Below are 7,825 nucleotides of genomic sequence, written 5' to 3'. Positions count from 1 at the left end.
AACAGCTGAGCGGAAGTGGAGCAGAAGACAGCCACGTATTAAAACAGGCGTCAAATTTAAATTCCGTCATGATTTTTACTCTGCTTTTTGTATTTAGTATCTTTCTAACATAAATAAATTTGGTTAAAAGGCTAATTTTTTTTAATCTCAGTGAAACAAAGAGATTTTTTACGAAAATAGGGAAACAAATTATTTCAAACAAAGGTGAATTTTTTAACAAAATAGTTTAGTTTTTAACCAAAGAAATTAATGTGCAACCAAAAAGTTCATTTTTCAATCAATAAGATTAATTTTCTACCAAAAAGATGCATTTTTCTCAAAATACATTTAAAACCAAATTAATTAATTTTCAACTAAACTAAGAAATCTCAAAACCAACAATAATTTTTCAACAAAACACATGAACTTTTAACTAAAAAAGAAAAATTTTCAGTGACTAAGATTAATTTTTACCAGAATAAATTTTTAACCAAATAAATCAATTTTAAACTAAACGAAGGAATTTTTTAACCCCAAATAAATGAATTTTATACCCAAAAAATTAATTTTCTATTCAAAATAGGAATATTTCAACTAAAAAAGATCAAGTTTTATCTCAAAATGGAATGTAGTTATATTTGTAGGTAAAAACATTTATTTTGAACCAAAAAAGGAAATTCCAACAAAATGGTTCATTTTTAACTGAATAAATAAGTTTTTAAACGATTAAAAGAATAGATTTTCATACAATAAGATTAATTTTCTAGAAAAAAGCCGAATTTTTCAGAAATTACGTGAATTCTAAAGTAAAAAGATAAATTTTTGGCCCAAAATGGAATAATTATATTTCTTAGTTGAAAAAATAATTTTCACCAAACAAACACAAATTTTCAACGAAATAGTTAAGTTTTTAACTAAGGAAATTAATTTTCGATCAAAAAAGATGCATTTTCAACAACGTAGTTAAGTTTTTAACCAATAAGATTAATTTTCTACCAAAAAGATGAATGAAAAAAAATGAATTTTCACTTAAACTAAGGAATCTTATAACGAAAAAAAATTAATTGTCTACCAAGAAGGAAAATTCTCACCAAAAAAATGAATATTTAACTCAAAAAGTTACCCATAAATGTATGTATATTATTATAATTCGTAAGTTGCATTCTTCTGAATTTTCTCTTTTCCAATGTTTTCTTTATGATTTACACTTTACACATACGGTCTACTAAGCAGCCTTATCGTTTTTATCTTCTAAATTATGTCTAGGTTTATATATATAATTAAAAATTTGTCATAAGGACAACCGCAGGATTTCGCCGGGAGCGGGTGCTAATCTGAAAAATTTCACCCGCTTCCAGCGAAATCGCGGTAAAATTGCAGCCACAATCACGTCTCACGACCGTGAGATAACTGGTTACAGTCTGTAACGGAATCAATACGACGATTCGGCAAAAGTCTCGTGCACCCTGAGGACAAGGAGCGACCCAAGGACGACCGCCTTCTGCATTTCTCCCGCAAGTGCTTTAGCATATTGTTCACACGCAGGGATGCTTTTAAGGCTACTAACCAGTGAAAGCTTGGCACCTCGAAGAACGCCGATGATAAGGATGATTAGTTTAACAGAATATTCCGGGTACAATCGTCGCAATTCCCTTATAAAGTCTCTATACCTCTCTTTCTTTTCATTCTCCTTGGCTATGATGTTTTTGTCAGCTGGTGCCGAAAATTCGATAACGAGCATGGTTCGCTTCTCGAAGTCAAGAAGAACCATGTCAAGCCTCGAGTGTGCAGCAGAAGCAATGATCGAGAATATAAAGTTCCAGTATATGCGGCACTTCTCATTTTCGGCAATTGACTCGATTTCCCTAGGAGCATTTAGAGGAACGATATTAAGGTTCATGCCCTAAGAGTGACAGAGATGGTAATAAAGCACTCTTAGTGTCGGCATTGTGTCTCTGGATGTAGGTTGTTCCCGCATGAGTTGGCCACGGTATATTAAGGTGGAAATGACACCGTCTTGACATGCCAAAATGAAAACCTCCGAGCCAGGCTTCAATCCAGTTGATTTGAGGAAAACAAAAGTTCGCTCACACGATATTGACGGATCCTCCACATTTCGGTGGAAGATACCGTGCATCCTCTTATCGAGGAGCTGTTCACGAAAGTTTTTCTCTTGTGCTTTCTTAATCCGGGCTTTCAGGAGTGAGTACTCGAGATAGATAAGATTTGATGCATTTTGCTCACTCCTAATACTGAAGTTAAGTACGAGTGTTTCAGCAAAGTCCTACGCTGCTTTGTATAGAAACGCTCCTTTGCCCACTTCTTCGTGCTTCCTGACTATTTTAAGAAGAGGGTCTCTTCCATTTGCGACTCTATGTGCTGTATACCCAGAATAATCCTGTAGTGTAGACATTCAAGATTCAATATTCCGCGATCACCTTGAGAACGTGAGATGTAGAGTCGCGGAACAGAAGACTTTAGATGCATGCTTTTGTTCATTTGCATAACCTTACGTGTCCCGATATCAAGGGATCTGAGGTCGTTCTTCGTCCATGCGGTACCACTCCAAATGAATAGAGTACTACCGGGACGGCAGGCATGTTCGTTGCAGATACTTTTTTCTTCACCGACAGTTCGGAAGACCAAATTTGCTGGGTGAGACGTTTGCATATGCTTCGGAGAGTATCCTTTATAGATGTCAGATCCTGAATGCGGCTCTGTGGCACGCCCAGGTATGTATTAGTCTCTCCAGCCCAAAGGTTTCGTATAGCGCTTCTATCGACGAGCTCAGGGTCTTCAGGGATGCCATTAAGTTTTCCTCGCTCCAAATAAACCTTGGCGCATTTGTCTAACCCAAATTCCATTCCTATTTCCTTAGTATATCGTCCCAGAAAACAAGTTCTGTTACTGTTCCATATCAAAAAAGGAAATGTGTTCTATCACATTTGTTACAAGATGGTGACATAACTGTTCTAGAACAAAAAGGTAACATTGTTCTAGAACACTATAACAAAATTGTGACCGAACTGTAATAGAACAAAAAAGGTAACGGTGTTCTAGAACACTGTGACAAAATTGTGGGAGAACTGTTCTCGAACTATGTGACAGCACTGTTCTGTGATAGGTGCTATGGAATTCTTCTAGAACAAACTGATCACAGACGTTCTATAATATTTGTTTCAAGTTTTTTCTAGAACGGTGCTGTGATAGTGTTATATCGAAGTTCTAGAAAAGTGTTACAAGTCTGTTCTAGAAGAAATTAGGGACACAGATTAATAACTGTTTTAGAAGAATTGTTATGTTATTGTTATAGAACTGACCAATCATAGACGTTCTATAACTTTTGTTCCCAGATTGTTCTAGAACAGATCGGTTGCCACCGTGCTCTAGATCTGTTACAGATTTGTTTTATAACATTTGTAATTGAGTTCTAGAACTGTTCTCGAAATGGTACAGATCGATTGTCACAGAGTTCTAGATCTGTCACAGAAAATTGTTACATAAGACTGGTAACCGAGTTCTAGAATTGTTCTAGAAATGTTACAGATCGTGTTTCACAGCGTTCTAGAACTGTTACAGAATCATTCTAGCGTATGGGGGATGACATAGTTACTCGCATGTTCGTAACCTGTTACTAAAATGTTCTAGAAATAGGTTTTGTGTTCTAGAACAGTTACAAATCTGTTTTGTAACCATGTTTGCTGTGGTTCGACAATCCCTAAAGCTAGATGTAGTTGCTCTTTGTTTTTAGCATAGATCTTAAGATCGTCCATGTAAAACACATGAGTGACCTTGTACTTTCGATCTGCAGGTTTGCCGCAAAAGTACCCATCGGAATGGCGAAGTGCTAGAGATAGTGGCAATAATGTGAGGCAAAAGAGGAGTGGGCTCATGGTGTCGCCATCGGGTTTTCCAAAGCGGCATCAATCTCTCTATGTACCTCACGATTTGCGGATGGACCTTTAAGCTTTCCAAAAGACAGATGGTAACTTTATGGGAGGACGAATTGAAAGCTTTTCGGTAACCAATCCAGACCATCGATACAGGTCACGCTGGTAGTATGCTGCATCTTTGCAGACACATCTATCGATGAGCAGGTTCTCCCGACATCCTGCTACGCCTTTCTTTGAGCCGCGTTGTTCATAAATTTCTTGCTACACATGTTCAATGGCCCGAATAATTCTATCATTTAGGATAGCTGTGAATATCTTATACAGTGTGTTCAGGCAAGTGATTGGCCTGTAATTCTTCGGGTCAGCTAAGTTGCCTATTTTCGGCAGGAGTATTGTGCACCCTTCCACCAACCACTCCGGAAATGGCTCTTCTGATTTTAAATATGAGCTGAAAATACGGGCCAAATGCTGATGAGTTGAAGGAAACTTCTTCCATCAGAAGGTCTTGATGTCATCTGGTCCTGGAGCGAAGTAGTTCTTCATCCCTCTTACTACTTTTTTCACCTTCTCGGTAGTGATGGGTGGGCATTCTTCCTCAGGTGTTATGAGGGCATCATACAGCTCCTTGAAGCTATTTATGTTCTCTGAGTCTCCGTCCAGTCTATGCTGCACTTTATAGACTTTTCCCAAAAATACGTCGACCTCCTCTGGTTTGGGCGGGTGGTCGACAGTAACTGGAGGGTCTTAGAAGAGTCGAGATGGGTCACAGAGAAACTGTTGATTTTCTCTGACCCATTACAGAAAAACGCCGATCCTCCATTGTACACCGAAATCGGTGTTCAAGTGAGTTGCAACAAATTTGAACCACACAGGTTCATTCTTAGAATCTAGGGGAAAAGCATCATTTAGGCACTGTTTTTTCTCATCCAGAGCAACGTGAAGTGTCGTATACAAACTGTCAGTCACCTGTCAAGATGATTTTGTCGGGCGTTATTTGGGTGAAATAGATGTTGTTAAGCAGGTAAGTTATGATAATAATTACCTAAATTTTAAATTCCTCCAATTTACCAGTGACTATTAGTGTCTTTGAATGGAAATTGTACTTGGCGTGATTTAATAACCAAATCTTAGGTTAGTCAAAACCTGCATGAAATTCAAGCCACCAAAGCCGGGATGTAAAAACTAAGTCGTGACCGTCTGCATCTTAATTGATGCCTGTTTGTTCGAAGAAATTTCCTCTAGATTTTCTTTATTCAACAAAATGAAGTTATCTGGTGCTTGAAGTGAAAATACCTAATTGTATATAGACGGTCATGACTTTTTCTACACATCCCGGCTCTAGTTTAAATGTCGACGGCCATGACTAACCTAACTTTTGAAAGTAGCATTAGGAAGTTATCATTTTATTCTAAGTTACTAGTAAGCACTGTTAATTGAAAGAAAGTTGAAAATTAGGCAAATATTATTTCAATGTGTTTCCTTATTAACAATTATTTAGTCTAATATCGCAATGCGAATAGCTGCTTTGACAGGTGTTCAGGTGGCTGACAGCGCGGTTCAGCACTCCACAACTCTCGGCATTGAGCCAAAATTCAGTTTCCAAATGATACTTTCCCCTAGATGACCAGATGTGCAGCTACGTTCAGAAGAATACATTTGAGACTTGAAAATTGTTTCAAATGCTGATTGGGAGGCCAATGAAATTTGAGCTGCAACAAATTTAACACCAGGGTTTTTCTGTGATCTCTCTCTCTCTCCGCTCTAGACTTCTCTTAGCGTCAGATAGTATCCGTATTCTCTCAACAATATGCTGCCTGATGCTCAGCAGCTTTGACCTTGGCGGTAAAATTCTTGCCAGATGTGATGTATAGTCAATCACATACTGAATGCGTGACGCGTACTGTCTTTCCCAGCCTATCTTTATGGCGAGTTGATGCATTCGTCTTTTGGTCTTGATCAACCGTTGGTTTTGTTTTACGGTTCGCATCAGCTAAAGCTCTCGCTGCATTATACGAGGTGTGTTCAAAAAGTAAGGTGACTTTTCAATTTCCGCGGGCTACGTACATTCGAGTTTAAAACTTTTTATTCTGTTGTGTTGGTACACTCGTCACGATGATATGTACACAGTTTTAACTATATAGCTCGTGTTATTTTTCTGGCAGAGGCGTATAAGGTTAGAAGGGTTTGGTGTGCTCGGCGATTTTCTTCTTTCGAAAAAAATGGAGCAAAGAGTTTGCATTAAATTTGGTGTGAAAAATGGAATCCAGTGCTCTAAAACTCTTGAAATGTTGACAGTTGCATACGGTGAACCTACTCTGAGTAAGAGAAATATGTATAAGTGGTACAAGCTGTTCCAAGAAGGACAAGTGGATTTCGAAGACGTCCCAGCACATCAACAACAGATGAAAACGTTCAAGCAGTGGAAGAAATGGTGTTGAAAAATCGCCGAATTACCATCAGAGAAGTTGCTGAAGATGTTGGCGTATCGGTTGGCTCATGCCATGCTATCTTTTCGGACGTTTTGGGCATGAGACGTGTGTCAGCGAAATTTGTTCTAAAACTGCTTAATTTTGATCAAGAGATCCAACCAAAAACAGCACCACAGTCATGTCTCAGCCTTCATATTCACCGGATTTGGCTCCTAGTGACTTTTTTCTTTTCCCAAAACTGAAGAGACCCATGAAAGGACATCGATTTTCAACGATTGAAGAGATAAAAACTGCATCGCTGAAAGAACTCAAGGCTATACGACAAAATGATTATCAGAAGTGCTTCGATGATTGGAAAAAGCGTTGGCACAAGTGTATTATATCTGAGGGGGATTACTTTGAAGGAGACAACATAAATCTTGAGGACTAAATGAATATTTTTTGAGAAAACCATAAAGGCACCTTATTTTTTGAACACACCTCGTACACACAAGGGATCGTCCACAAATTACGTAAGACGTTTTTCTTTTGTTTGAATAAAGACTAGCATAAAATTGCTGTGAAGTTGAGAAGGACACAGTGATATAAACAAAAGAAAAACGTCTTACGTAATTTGTGGACGATCCCCAACGATTGATAGTCCAGAGGTCGGATTCCTTGGAAAAGTGTCGACGAAGCTCGTCATTCATATCAGCCAGATCTTCAGGCTTGAGAGAAACCTGAGTGTTGATATTTCTCCGGCTCATAAAGCATCGCTCTTCCTCTATAAGTCTATCGGATGCCTGCCCGTGGTTATTCTTAGTGTCGGCTCTCTTTCTCTTTTTCCGACTTGCACACACACACCAAATTATGTATATGTATATATTTTTAATGCATTAATGCTCTCATTTATATCCGCTCGTCATCCACCACCTCGCAGTACCACGTGACAAACAAGCCAATCAGAGCGCAGCGCGGCCATTTCTGCTTCGCAGAGCAGCATTGGTGGGATCCCCTTCCAGGAGGATATAAGTGAATGTTTACGTCCTAGGACTGCGGATATAACTGAGGTTCCAGTGTACTGTGAAATTGTCGCATGAAAAAATGTAACGTTTGGATTTTCCATTATTCTGAATGCTGTTAAAATTTGAATTTTTGATTTATAAAGAAAATTCGAAAAGTTGTTATGATAATCTTTTAGGGCATTTAGAAATCAAACATTTTTTTCTTGCCATTTTTTCATATCGTCCATTATTTGGCTTAAAAGGTTCATTTTCGTGTGTTTTTTTTCATTTTTAAATGCTATAACTCTAATAATTTTCAGTTTTATCAAAAAAGTTATTAGGATAAATTGTTCAAATTTTTAAGTACTATAAATACGAGGGTAGTTCAATAAGTCCTTAGAATGAAGTATAAAAACAATTTTTTTTGGGTAAATTTTTATTAATTTTTCAACATAATCTCCTTGGAGCTCTATACACTTGGTCAATCGCTTTTCAAGTTTTTTTAATCCTTCAGAAAAGTGCGTTTTCGGAAGTTCCTCAA

Source organism: Belonocnema kinseyi, chromosome 8 (genome assembly GCF_010883055.1).
Source record: "Belonocnema kinseyi isolate 2016_QV_RU_SX_M_011 chromosome 8, B_treatae_v1, whole genome shotgun sequence".
Lineage (NCBI taxonomy): Eukaryota > Metazoa > Arthropoda > Insecta > Hymenoptera > Cynipidae > Belonocnema > Belonocnema kinseyi.
The sequence above is the reverse complement of the archived record's forward strand: the minus strand, read 5'-3'. Positions refer to the sequence as shown.